The sequence below is a fragment of the Colobus angolensis genome, unplaced genomic scaffold, assembly GCF_000951035.1.
Source record: "Colobus angolensis palliatus isolate OR3802 unplaced genomic scaffold, Cang.pa_1.0 Scaffold380, whole genome shotgun sequence".
Taxonomy (NCBI): Eukaryota; Metazoa; Chordata; class Mammalia; order Primates; family Cercopithecidae; genus Colobus; species Colobus angolensis.
The window spans coordinates 1,959,169-1,972,272 of NW_012117155.1; the positions used below are offsets into that span (position 1 = coordinate 1,959,169).

The following is a 13,104-nucleotide window of genomic DNA, read 5'->3' on the forward strand; positions in this document are numbered from 1 at the left end:
GCATGGGTGAGCAAGACCCTGTCTCAAAAAAAAAAAAAAAGAAAAAAAAATCTCCTTAATGAAAAGTAACAAAACATCTAGCTGAGCGCATTGGCTCATGCCTGTAATCCAGCACTTTGGGAGACCAAGGTGGACAGATCAGCTGAAGTCAGGAGTTCGAGGCTAGCCTGGCCAACATGGTGAAAACCCATCTCTACTAGAAATACAAAAATCAGCTGGGCGTGGTGGCAAGCGCCTGTAATCCCAGCTACTTGGAGGCTGAGGCACGAGAATTCCTTGAACTGGGAGGTGGAGGTTGCAGTGAGCTGAGATTGTGCCACCACACTCCAGCCTGGGCAACAGAGCGAGACTCAGTATCAAATAATAAATAAATAAGAAAAGTAGGCCGGGCGCGGTGGCTCAAGCCTGTAATCCCAGCACTTTGGGAGGCCGAGACGGGCGGATCACGAGGTCAGGATATCGAGACCATCCTGGCTAACATGGTGAAACCCCGTCTCTACCAAAAAATACAAAAAACTAGCCGGGCGAGGTGGCGGGCACCTGTAGACCCGGGAGGCTGAGGCAGGAGAATGGCATGAACCCGGGAGGCAGAGCTTGCAGTGAGCTGAGAAACGGCCACTGCACTCCCGCCCGGGCCACAGAGCAAGACTCCGTCTCAAAAAAAATAAAAATAAATAAAAAAAAGTAACAAAACAAATAAAAAGAGAGACCCCCCCAAAATTTTAAATTATGATAAATGGATATTTATAATCCAAAATAACAATAAAATCTTATAGTGTGATATAAACATATATTGTCATCAGTAATGAGACATCATTTGACAAATGGCTGAAGAGTAAAGGGGGAAAGCTGGAAAGAGAAGGACACTAGCAGATGGCAGCCCTGTGCCAGGCACTTTATATGTGCATTACACACACTGGGAAATGTACCCTATTAGCTAACACAGGAAAGGTGTTCAGTCTCACAATTAAAGACACATGAATGAAAATAACTGTTTACCTACTTAAACACAATAAGAGACACAATGGTAAAATACTGGGCAGAGCTGTTGGATGACAAGCCCACTCAACTACTGCCAGGGGCATTGTACATTACTCCAGTGTTTCTGTCAGATGTCTGACAATATGGAACTACAGCTATAAAACCATCCATATTTTTTATCCTTAATTCTTCTTTTGAGACTATATCTTGAAGAAATGCTCAAAAAAGAGATACACAGAAAGAAAGGCAACCAATGTAAGCAATGTTTCTAACAGCATATTTTTAAGAACTAAAATGGGCTCTGTCTAAATATCTAACCACAGAGGTTAATTCAATATAGTAATTCAATAGGATTTCTATGACATTATTTAAAACTTTAAGTGATCATGTGAATTGACCTATGGATAGAAATGTAAATACAAAACAATTTTAAGTTAGGAAAAAAACAAGCATAAGAACCCTAAATGCAAAACATTTCAAATGGTACATAGAAGATGATGATTATGAATCAAAGTCCTTTTCTGTCTGGAATACCCTCCAAATGTGGGGAGAAGTGAAGTTAAAGCAGCAATAACTGGCTTAGACAGCTGCCGTGGGGGCTCTGAATTCTACCAAAAGATCTTGAACTACTCAATCAAGAATATTCTGGGACTTATGTGTTCCATATTTCTAGAACTTAGTTTAACTCCAAAAGAACATAATCAGATAAAGATATGATCAGCCCCAATATTTGTTGAAGGCATCCTTTTGGCCTTTCCTTTTCTTATGTGGATTAAGGAGTGGAGTGTACAAACTATATTTGCACAATTGCAATTCAAGAATTAAAGCCATTGTTTGCCCCTGAAACACATCAATAACTAAAAACACTACAACTAGAGCATTGCTGGTGAGAGCACTCACTGATCTGTCCACAGAGCATGGCCTGGACAGCTGTGACACCACCAGATGGGCAGTTGATAGATGCCCCTCTGGCCATCTTAAGACCATGTGAAGTCCACTTTGGCAAAACTGTATTCTGCAATCACTTTAAAGGTGTAAGATTTTAGAAGACAGATTAAAGAAAAAAAAAAATCTCTTGCTGGGATTTTTCTGGAATTTAGACTTCCAGAGGAAGAATCTGATAAATGGTGTTGAGGTTACCATCCTGCACACCCTCTCTCTAGGAAAGTCCATTCATTCTCATGGCTTAATGGCCACCACCATTGCCCCACACCCTAAAGTCTAGTCTCATGTCTTTACTTGGATTTCATAAGTATATAATGTAAACACTTCAGTCTTGGGCAGAGATACTTATAATCCCTCTTGGGTATCATGCTTGGATGGCCTCATCTGTGCGAGTTTTTGTAGCTGGGTCAGATCCTTAGTTGCCCCTCTTACCAGCCCATCACCTTGTCCATCTCATGTCTAGCAATCCATAATGGCAAGCTCCGAGTCCATCAAGACACACCAAGTAGTAAATCATGGTAGGATCACCCTTAGAGCTGGTACAGATTGAAAAGTATACAAATTAAAAAAAAGCCCTAACAGGCTGATATAAACAAATGGCTGACCACTGTTTGAGTGATCATTGAAGGATACAGGAATTTAAGACCACTGGCAGCTAACTCCTTCCATTCTCGCTGGGTGGGGTGGTGTGAAGAGGACAGGCTCTGGAGTCTACCGCCTGGACCTGAATGCTAGTTATGCCATTTACTAGCTGTGTGACCATGGGCAAACAGCTTCACTGGGCATCAGTTTTTTCATCTATAAATTGGGAATAATGATGGTTCTTGCCCCACAAGATTGGTAAGAAGATTAAGTGATTTAAGACCTATAAAGTACTTAGAACAGTGTTTGGCATGTAGTAAGCAATCAATAAATGTTAGCTATTATTACCATTCTCATCATCTACTAAAAACAGGTGTTGGGCTCTGGATCTGAGCCCAAAGGACAATCCTTACTTCCAGGAGCTTACAGAACCATACTCCTTATTATTAGGTGGAAACATCCTCAGTGCGTTTAGGTATAGGTATTTTCCATGTGTCTGCTCCAATCTCTCAAGACACATTAGCTTCATTATCCCTCTGTTCTAGATCTTTTCTCTATATTTAAGAATTTGAGTACACTGTCTACACTTCCAAACAGAACAAAAGGTTTAAACCTACGTTTCCTCACTCTTACTTGGTGCACTTGGGAGACATCTCACTCATGAAGTTCCTGTTCAAATTAAACACACCATAATTTGATTTAGTGTTTTTCAAAAAAACCACAAACCTACATTCTTTGCTGAAAGTAGTGCCTCTAAAAGGAATAACAGATGTGTACAATAAATGCCTATTAGGAATTTTTAACGGGTCCACATTAGAAGGTGAGAACTAACCCTTTTTCTCCTAAAGTCTTCATTCCTGTCTAGAGCCATGAATGTCTGATTTCCTTAGTCTTCTTTATTAGTGGAAACTCAAAGCCTTCAAGGAATGCATTTTGAGAACTAGCTACATATGTATTCGGAACATTACTGAACAGAACTTACAATTAATATAGTTGATTTAACATCTGCTAAAAATAATATATTTCCCCCATAATGATGGGAGATATTCTGAACAGCAGTATATATGAATCTTAAAAGTGTTTCCACCAGCATTTACCTAGGTTTTGCCACCACATCTTCAGGAACAATGTAAGAAGAATTCAGTTTGACATTAACCGCGGTAGGGCTAGACTCTGCTTCATATTCATTAGGATGGTTACTATTAATACCAAAAATAACAATAATAAGTATTTGTGAGGATGCTGGGAAACTGGAACCCGTGTGCCCTGCTGTGGAATGTAAAATGGTGCAGCTACTGCGGAAAACAGTATGGTCGTTCCTCAAAAAATTAAACATAGAATTACCTGTAAGATCCAGCAATTTAACTTCTGCATACACTCAAAAGAACTGAAAACAGAGTCTTGAAGATATATTTGTACACCCACGTCCATAGCAGCATTACTCACAATAGTCAAAAGATGGAAGCAACCCAAGTGTCCATCAACAGATAAATGGATAAACAAAATGTGGTATATACGTACAATGGAATATCATTTGGCCTCAAACAGCACGAACATTCTGACACATGCTACTACACGGATATAGCTCTGGACATTATACCGAGTGAAATAAGTCAGTCATAAAAAGGCAAATATCATATGATTCCACTCATAGGAGGTGCCCAGAGTACTCAGATTCATCGAGACATAAAGCAGGATATTGGTTGCTGGGGGCTGGGGAGTGGGGAGAATGGGGAGTTGTTTAATGGGTATAGGGTTTCAGTTTTGCAAGATGAAAAGGGTTTAGGAGGTTGGTTACAAAACAGTGTGAATGCACTCTATACTACTGAACTGTATGCTTAAAATGGTTAAGAATTTAAGTTATATGTATTTTACTATAATTTTTTTTTAAGATGGCTGGAAAGATTTTTTTAAAACCAAAAAATTTTAAAAGAGCAACTCCTTGGTCACAGCCTGGTTACTTCATAAATTCAACCACTTAATAACTTCAGCAAGTTATTGAATCTCTCCATGGTTCAACTTACTCATCTGCAAATGGGATTGATTAGTACCTACCTCATAAACCATTGTGAGGATTAAGTAAATTACTACTTGTAAAGTGTTTCTAAGAGTTCCTGGTGCAAAGTATTGTTCAATACACGTCAGTTATCACAGCAATAATGGTTATTATTGTTACAGGGTGCAAGGCAACATTCAAAGTGCTTTCCTATGTTATGGCATTTAGTCTTCAACCCCCCACCTCCACTCTCAATACACCTAAAGTTTACAGATGAGGACACAGAGCTCAGAGGCATTCGGTGATCAGTCTAGGTCACAAAGCCAGTGGCGGAGTGGTAGTGGGGAGCAGGTAGTGGGGAGCAGGTAGTGGGGAGCAGGATAAAGACGGAATTTGGCTTCAGTGAGGTGCAGTTGCCTGATAGAGAATCCAGCAGTCATCACGCTGGCCCAGACCATGAACTGGGTGGGGGAGGCTGTGGCAGGCATGCTGAGAAGCTGGGCTCTGCTCCAAGCCAACAACCCACCCGCTAAAGAATCCCAACTGTCTTCGTCCTCCTCCCACACCCATCCTGCCCCAGGGATGAGACCAGCTGGATCCAACAAAGAGAACACAAGCCCAAAGTGGGAAGCTGGATCCAGAGGTCACCACTATGGCCCTCAAGCAGATGGAAGGGCAAGACCCAAACAGGAAGCCACAGAGGCCTGTGGGTGGGGCCTGCTGGGCACCATCACCCAGCCCAAACTAAGGGGACAAAACTCACATCACCCACCCAGGGACCAGGAGTGTCTGTCATGGAGTACTAGGCCCAGGTAGGCGGCCTGGGCTCCAATGACTCACTTCCACCTCAGACTCCCATTGGGCCCCTTGGCCCATGCTGACTTCCTTAGAAAATTTCTGAAATGTGGCAGGAATTCGGTTCCTGATTCTTATCTGAGCCCAGAGGGGGTGCCAGTAGGAACCTTCCAATGACTTACAGTTTCAGATATTTTTTGCTTTTTTCTCTTAAGTGACTTCTCTTCCCTACCCCACTCCAAGCCGGCCTTAGGTGGCCTACAGGCACTCTGCATCAGCATCTGGCACTGCCGGGGTCTCTAATCTGGAGGAAAGGGTGCTTTGCAGGAGATGCTCCCTGGCCAGAGATGCCTCGCCCCTGGGAGCTGCCCAGCTAGAAGAGGCTGGCTGTTGGCTCCAGAAGAAAACTCAGGTCAGGCCATAAGCAAGAAGGAAGGCTTGGCACCAGGGCGCCCTGAGGACAAAAAAGATCCAGAAACAGGATTTTGACATTTGTGAAAGTTTTTTCCCTTCCCAATATTGGGAGGGACTCTGTAAATACAAACTTAACTCGGGCCCTTCTCTCTGGAAAAACAGTTAAATAAATCCTCTTGCATTTTTCACTCTTGCAGAGTGAAAAATTCTCCTCTCTTACCGATTGTTTTTTATATTAGGCAAGTAATACATATTCATGGTAGAAATTAGAAAATGCAGACAGTAAAATTAAAATCACTCCAAATCCTACCTTCTAGATTTAGTCACTGTTAATATTGTAGGTACACATTTCCAGACTTTATTCAATGCAAGTATAAGCATATATATTTTTATATATATGCCCTTACAAATAGATATACTCTTTTTAAAAAGTTTCATTAAATGTAGCATAAAAATTATTCCAAAAAATAATATAGAACTGCAGTATATTTTTAATGTTATAGTATTTTATTATGATACACCATAATTTATTTAACCAATCTTTTCATATTAGACTTATAGTTTATTTCAAGTTTTTCACAAGTGTGAACAATGCTGTTCTCTACACAGGATTTACAACCTCGTCCAATTATTTCTTAAGAATAAATTCCTGCCGGGTGCGGTGGCTCAAGCCTGTAATCCCAGCACTCTGGGAGGCTGAGACGGGCGGATCACGAGGTCAGGAGATTGAGACTATCCTGGTGAAAACGGTGAAACCCCGTCTCTACTAAAAAAATACAAAAAACTAGCTGGGCGAGGTGGCGGGTGCCTGTAGTCCCAGCTACTCGGGAGGCTGAGGCAGGAGAATGGCGTAAACCCAGGAGGCGGAGCTTGCAGTGAGCTGAGATCTGGCCACTGCACTCTAGCCTGGGCGACAGAGAGCCTCCGTCTCAAAAAAAAAAAAAAAAAAAAAAGAATAAATTCCTAAAGGTGGAATTGCTGGATCAAAATGTTTTTATAATATGCATAAATCTCCCTAATCAGTTGATTTCATTGATTTGCAAGTTTCCTTACAGTGACAGATCTTGGCATTGTGCTTATGGTCTGAACCAGCCCTTGGCCTTCTCAAACACAGTTCTCCATTATCAGTAGTTCCAACAAAGTGACTCAGGGGCATTTAAAAGATACACAATTTTATTTTGACTTTAGTAATCTGCTGAAAGAGACCCACAAGACAGATGTCCCAGGATACTGGCCACACAAAACCCATTAGTGCAAAATTAGACTTAACAACCCACCTTGTGATCAGCTCTCATTCTCTCACCTTCCATCTCTCTGCCCTCGTGCTCTCCCTTCCTTTCTCCTTCCCTCCCTCCTTCTCTTCCCTTCTTTCTCCCTCCATTGTTTTCTTCCTTCCTTCTTTCCCTCCTACGTTTCCTCTCTTCTCCTCTCACTTTCTTTGTAAAATTGCTCTCCTTCTTTCTCTCCATTCCCTTCTTTCTCTTTCTCCCCTGATTTCCTTCCTTCTTTCCTTTTCTCCCTTCCTTCCTGAAGCAGCAGGGACTCTTCATCAGGGCAGACAGCGCTGGAGTCGGCAAAGGTTTCAGCTGTACAGAGAGCCGTATAAGCTGTCTGTGAAATCTTTAGTTTTTGGTATTCATTATTTAAGTTCTGTGGAAATGGGTTTGCTTTGAAGTCTACTGACTCATCCTTCTCTTTAACTTCTTATTTCCTGTAAATGATCCATTAGTTTTTGGCAAGATTCATGTCACACAGCATTTCCACCAGAGGGGCTGTTCTCCCGCTCTGGACAGTTTGAATGCTGTCTGTTGAGGTGGAATTGGATGAAAGATGGGGACGTGTAGACTCTGCTTTCTTAAAAGCTGCCTCAACCAGCCCTAACATTGCCTCAAATTAATAATGTGAAACACATGCTCCATCTGCCTGCTAACGGGTGACAAAGCCATTTATGTTCATAACGGCCAAAATTATTCTACGGATGAAAATTTTTCTACAACTGGGCTAGTCAATCAGTTTTACCAAGGGGGAAAATTCCCCCTCAATCATTCCACTTCCAACCTCTTTCCCAAAACAGCCAGTTCACCATAGCATTATGATGTTGAAAGGGAAAACAAATGGAGGTTATGAACAGTTCTAAGTTTTCAAACTTTCTGCCCCTAATAAGGCAAGCACAGATTAGTGCCAACAGTCAAGTAGAGAAGGCACTACGCCTTTTCACCAAGATCCAGGGGGCTATGCAGGACTCTTGAGGGTTTCAGAGACCAAACAAATCAATTACAAGGCTTCGTCTTTACAAAAAAAAAAAAATTGGGCTGAAAAAGTGCTCAGCAAAATGCCCACTCTCTCTCTCTCTTTCTCTCTTTCTCTTTTTTCCTGGCTGATGGGAGCATAAAGATATCCCTTTGATATCAGAGCAAATAAAATTTGAATTACTGACTGCTCAAGTTAATGCTGAATTTTACTACCACCATATTTCAAAATGAAATTATTCTAACATGTATGCCTCAAATTAAGATCTGTGATAATATATATTATAGTCCAGAAAACGTCTTAGTCTCAGATGATGTAAAGGCTGATTCCCCTTAAGAGTAAAGTCTGGCCATTGTTTCTCATAAGACTAAAGCTCTCCTGGTCCCTCCCAATAAATCTAAGTATTGATGACATCAGGGAGTGCTCCCTGGTTATCGAAGCACATGTTGGGGTGGGGGTGGGGAGGGCAAGGCCACGCCACTTCATTGTCAAAGTGGTTGGTATGTCTTCAATGAAGGGTTGTCAAAATATGGCTTTCTCCTCTGATTTACAAAAATGAAAGGCCTATGAGAAAGCTTAGCATATGACACATGAAACTTGGTGTACTCTCACTCTGCTATGCTGGAATCATAGTTTCAAGTTTCTCATGCCATCTTTGCTCCCACGAGCCTTATAATGTCTTTTGGGAGTATTCACAGATTTCTAGTCCCAAAACGCCCATCTGTGTAAGCACAGCCTGCAGCTGACATGTCAGAAATAAACTCTCTCCCTAAGTCATGACATTCTCAATATCGCCTTTCCTGCTGTTAACACATCACTTCATCAAGGTGTTGGGATGGGATGGAAAACAAGGGGTTAAGCCAGCCCACCAGTGCCCAGGCTGGTTCCTGACAACCAATGCTAGGTCCACCTTTACATTCTGCGAAGAACGCTGCCCATGAATCTGTGGGATGATTCCTCCTTAGGGAGAAAGACGTCTTCACCTCCCCAAAGCCTTCTTGTCCAAAGGCTTGCCAACTTCCACCAGGCCCACTAATTAGATGTTAGTTCACATCGATCCAGGGCTGGCCGCAACCCACAGAACTCCTGGCCTAGCCCTGCAGATGGCTCCACACAACTAACGCTGTAAGAATCTAATTCCATGTTTTGAGTTACTTTTCACAATTCTTTTCACTTCATATGAAAACAAGATCAAATGTTTATAAGGATTCGTTTGAATACATTTTCACTTTCCAAGCACAAACTTAAGAGACAAAAAAAAAAAAAAAAAACGCAATTTTCAGCAGCCACAAGACAAGAATGCATTTCTTCTGCTACCAAGTCAGATCATGATGCAATAAAAACATCTCCAAACACTTTCTGATACACTCTCTCATTTAATCTTACAACTCCTTAATGTTCACATTTTCATGGCAGTTTTAGAGCCTTAGCTGAAAGATGAAATAATTTAAAAATTATTTAATACTAACTCAAAGCAAAAGCAAAGGCATTTCAGGCGGCTAACACAAAAGTTTCACATTTAAACCACTCAAACTTCTCAGAATCTGCATAAAACTCAACAAACTAAGTCTGTTGGATCTTTGACTAAGGAAGTGGGCTGTTGTAAAATGTAAACTCCTAACGGGCATCTCTAGCTATTTTGTTTTAATTTAAAAACTGGAGTGTAATTATCTCTTATTTACAAGAGTCACAAACACTGCCGAAGGGAAAATAAACCACTTCTTTTGGGATGAAGTTGCTGACAAAGGTTTGACAGAGAAAAATAATTAATAGCTCTGTGCTGGCATGGGGAGAGTCCCAGAGCTTGGAGAAGTGAACTCGAAGACGGGCCACGCATGGCTGCCGTGTGGCCCTGGAATCCCAGGGGCCTGGCCAAAGGCAGGATGCACGTCTGGTCCTGAGAATCTGGGCAGCTTTGAGAGGGACTTAGGCTATGGTGTGGGACAAAAGTCTAAGAGATTTTTGAATACCCTTCTTAAGTTACTGTTTTGTGCAGAAACTACTTTGTTCTCTGGTTACAAACTTTCTCTTGTTCAAGAAACCTGTCCATGGGTGATTAATGTCTTTCAGCTGGGGGCTCGAGTGTTCTCCAAGTTTGGTTCTGGGCTCTACTGTTTAGAATCCCCATCTTGGGAAATAGAGGCAAGAGAGCTTACAGGACAGGGAGCCACCTGTGCCAGCTCCCTGGAGCCTGCGGGGCACCTCACCTGACCATAGTCATACCTGAGGGTTAAGCAGAGGAGAGGAGCAGGTAAGACCATTTGCAACTGGGTCAAAACCCTTGGAAAGAAGAGCCTGCCTCTTAAAAATGTGTGAGTGTACAGGTTCCATCGTAACACTGCTTTTAGAGTATACTGCAAGAGTCTTTTGAACACAAACCATATCACATTCTAGCAGACATCCCTCTGTATTTTCATTTGTCTACATGAATGCTAGGAAGCTCATGGCCCAAAGCAGTAAGATATTATCATCCTTTCGTCATTATTATCAACGATGAATGTACTTGTAATGCCTATACATTTCTGCCTCGTGTGATAATCCCTTCCCTTCCCCTGGAGCACAGTCATGTTTCAAGATTGGCAACTATTTCATGTCCTTTTGAGGCATGTTTGGGTGATTGGAAAAGGTTCAGGTCTTGAAGCTGGACAGAATCTGATTTCTAGCCTTAACAAATCATGCAATGTTCCTGGGCCTCAATTTCCTCATCTATGAAACAGAGATAATATCTTTGTGGCAGAATGGGCAGGGATTATGCTGGTCTAATTCCCCTTGTATGCCCAAAGACAAATGCCTGGCAGAGGCAGACACCTGCATCCCAATGCCTGGCACGGAGTTGGCACCCAATGCACAAGAGCTTTTATTACGGTTAATAACACAAACAACAACAAAAAAACAAAACAGTGGACGTTACTGACCAGAGCAATTTCTAATTCTAGCTTCATTATTTCAGATTAACTCAGCTGTTTTCCCCTCTTCTTATAGAATTCAAAATAAAGCCCTGAGATTTTGGCTCCAACTGCTCAGTGATACTTTTGGCCTTAGGAATATCTATTAAGAGTTTGCAATCCAAGAACTATTAACACTGGCATGGAAAGGGAAATTAGGAAGTCTGAATGAAGTAAAGGTCTGCTCGTGCATATAACAAGACAATTTTTCCTGCAAATATTATTTATTGGCTCTCAGGATCTTTTGTCCCTTTCTCTGTAGGCTGGCACCTCTGGGGCAAAGGACAGTGCGGGGCACACACATGTTTGAAGAACAGGCTGGTACATCCTGTCCTTGCTACAGAACCTGGCACATCAGTAGCAAAACAGACCTCTCTTTTGACATACTTTCTCTGAGGATTCTGCCAGACCCAGGCTTGCTGCTGAAGCCACCACTGAGCCTTCCTCTCGGCCTGGGCTGGTGAACTGCATCCCGGAGCCCCCTGGTGGTCCTTTCCATACTCACACCTCATTCCCACACCCTCTGGGGCAGGGAGAAAATGACCTTAAAAGATCCACCCAAGGGGTAATCTCTGGTATCCATCAACTACTGGGGCACCCCATTTTCTTAGGACAAAGGCAAGTGTTAAAGCTGTGTGTTCCAGTCAGCTGTGTTAAAGCTGGTATAGAAACAGCACCTTTCTCCAACATCAGAGTCATTCACTAAGCATCTCTTAAGCACCTACTGTGTGCCAGGCTCACACTGGACATGAGGAATAGGGAGGATTATGACTCAGCTCCTGCTCTTAAGAAGCTTCCAGTGTAGAGGAAGAGGCAGATATGAGAGCTGAGAAGGACAATAGAGAGATGTGCCCAGGGAACCCTGGGGACAGTGTCAGTCTCCGTGGGGAAAGTGGGAATGGCATCAGGGAGGAAGGACAAGCTAAACTGGATCTTAGAGTCTTTGCGTAGAGACTAGAAAGAAATTAGGCAGGCAGAAAAAGGAGGGAAAGCATTCCTGGGGGATGAGTCGATATGCCTCAATGCCCGGACCAATTAGGGGAATGCTGAGCAGCTGGGGGTGCAGCAGGAAGGAGTGATAAAGCAGGCTGGTGATGTGGGCAGAGGCTGGAGTGAGAAGGACCTTGTAGCTCACACCAGGGAGTGTAATCTTCATCTCCTCCAGTGGTTTTTCAAACCATGTTTTAGACTCCTCATAAACATTTGATTCTAATTTCATGGATGCTGAGACCAAGGGGAAACTGGAGAGGTCATCCATAATCTGCTAACTTTACATTTCTGTGTTCAATTCTGTCTAGCCATGAGGAGAATATCAGATAAATTCTAGTAGAGGGGCATCCTACAAAACACCTGACCAGCACTCCTAAAAAGTGTCAAGGTCATCAAAAACAAGGAAAGTCTAAAAAGCTATTATAGCCAAGAGGAACCTAGGGAGGTGGGACAACCTAATGTACCATGGTACCTTCCCTGGTGGCACCCTGGAGCAGAAAAAGAAACCTATTAGGTAAAAACTAAGGAGTTTTGAATAAAATATGAAGTTGATGATTATGTATTATTATTGGTTAATAAATGTATCATACCAATGTACAATGTTGACAATAGGGGAGCTGGGTACAGGGCATGTGGGAACTCTCTGCACTACCCCACAATTTCTTATAAATCTAAAACTGTTCTATTGGTTGGTGCAAAGGTAATTGCGGTTTTTTCTTTTCTTTTTTTTTTTTTTTTTTTGAGACAGAGTCTCGCTCTGTCGCCCAGGCTGGAGTGCAGTGGCCAGATCTCAGTTCACTGCAAGCTCCGCCTCCCGGGTTTACACCATTCTCCTGCCTCAGCCTCCCCAGTAGCTGGGACTACAGGCGCCCGCCACCTCGCCCAGCTAGTTTTTTGTATTTTTTAGTAGAGACGGGGTTTCACCGTGTTAGCCAGGATGGTCTCGATCTCCTGACCTCGTGATCCGCCCATCTTGGCCTCCCAAAGTGCTGGGATTACAGGCTTGAGCCACTGCGCCCAGCCATAATTGCGGTTTTTACCATTAAAATGGCAAAGATTGCAATTACCTTTGCAGCAACCTAACAAACAGTGAAATCTGTTTTTAAAACTCCTTTGTTCATCCAAACAGTCATATTATTGTCACTGATGGGCTTTACAACTGTTATAAATTAGAACTTAGAAAATTATGCTCTAGTAACATTAGCT

General features: G+C 42.4%; 1 protein-coding gene across 1 annotated transcript in view; it reads right to left on the reverse strand.

The window, feature by feature from the left end:
• PARVA (parvin, alpha) overlaps window positions 1-13,104 on the reverse strand; it is a 167,722-nt gene that overhangs the window by 115,558 nt on the left and 39,060 nt on the right. The window lies entirely within an intron of this gene.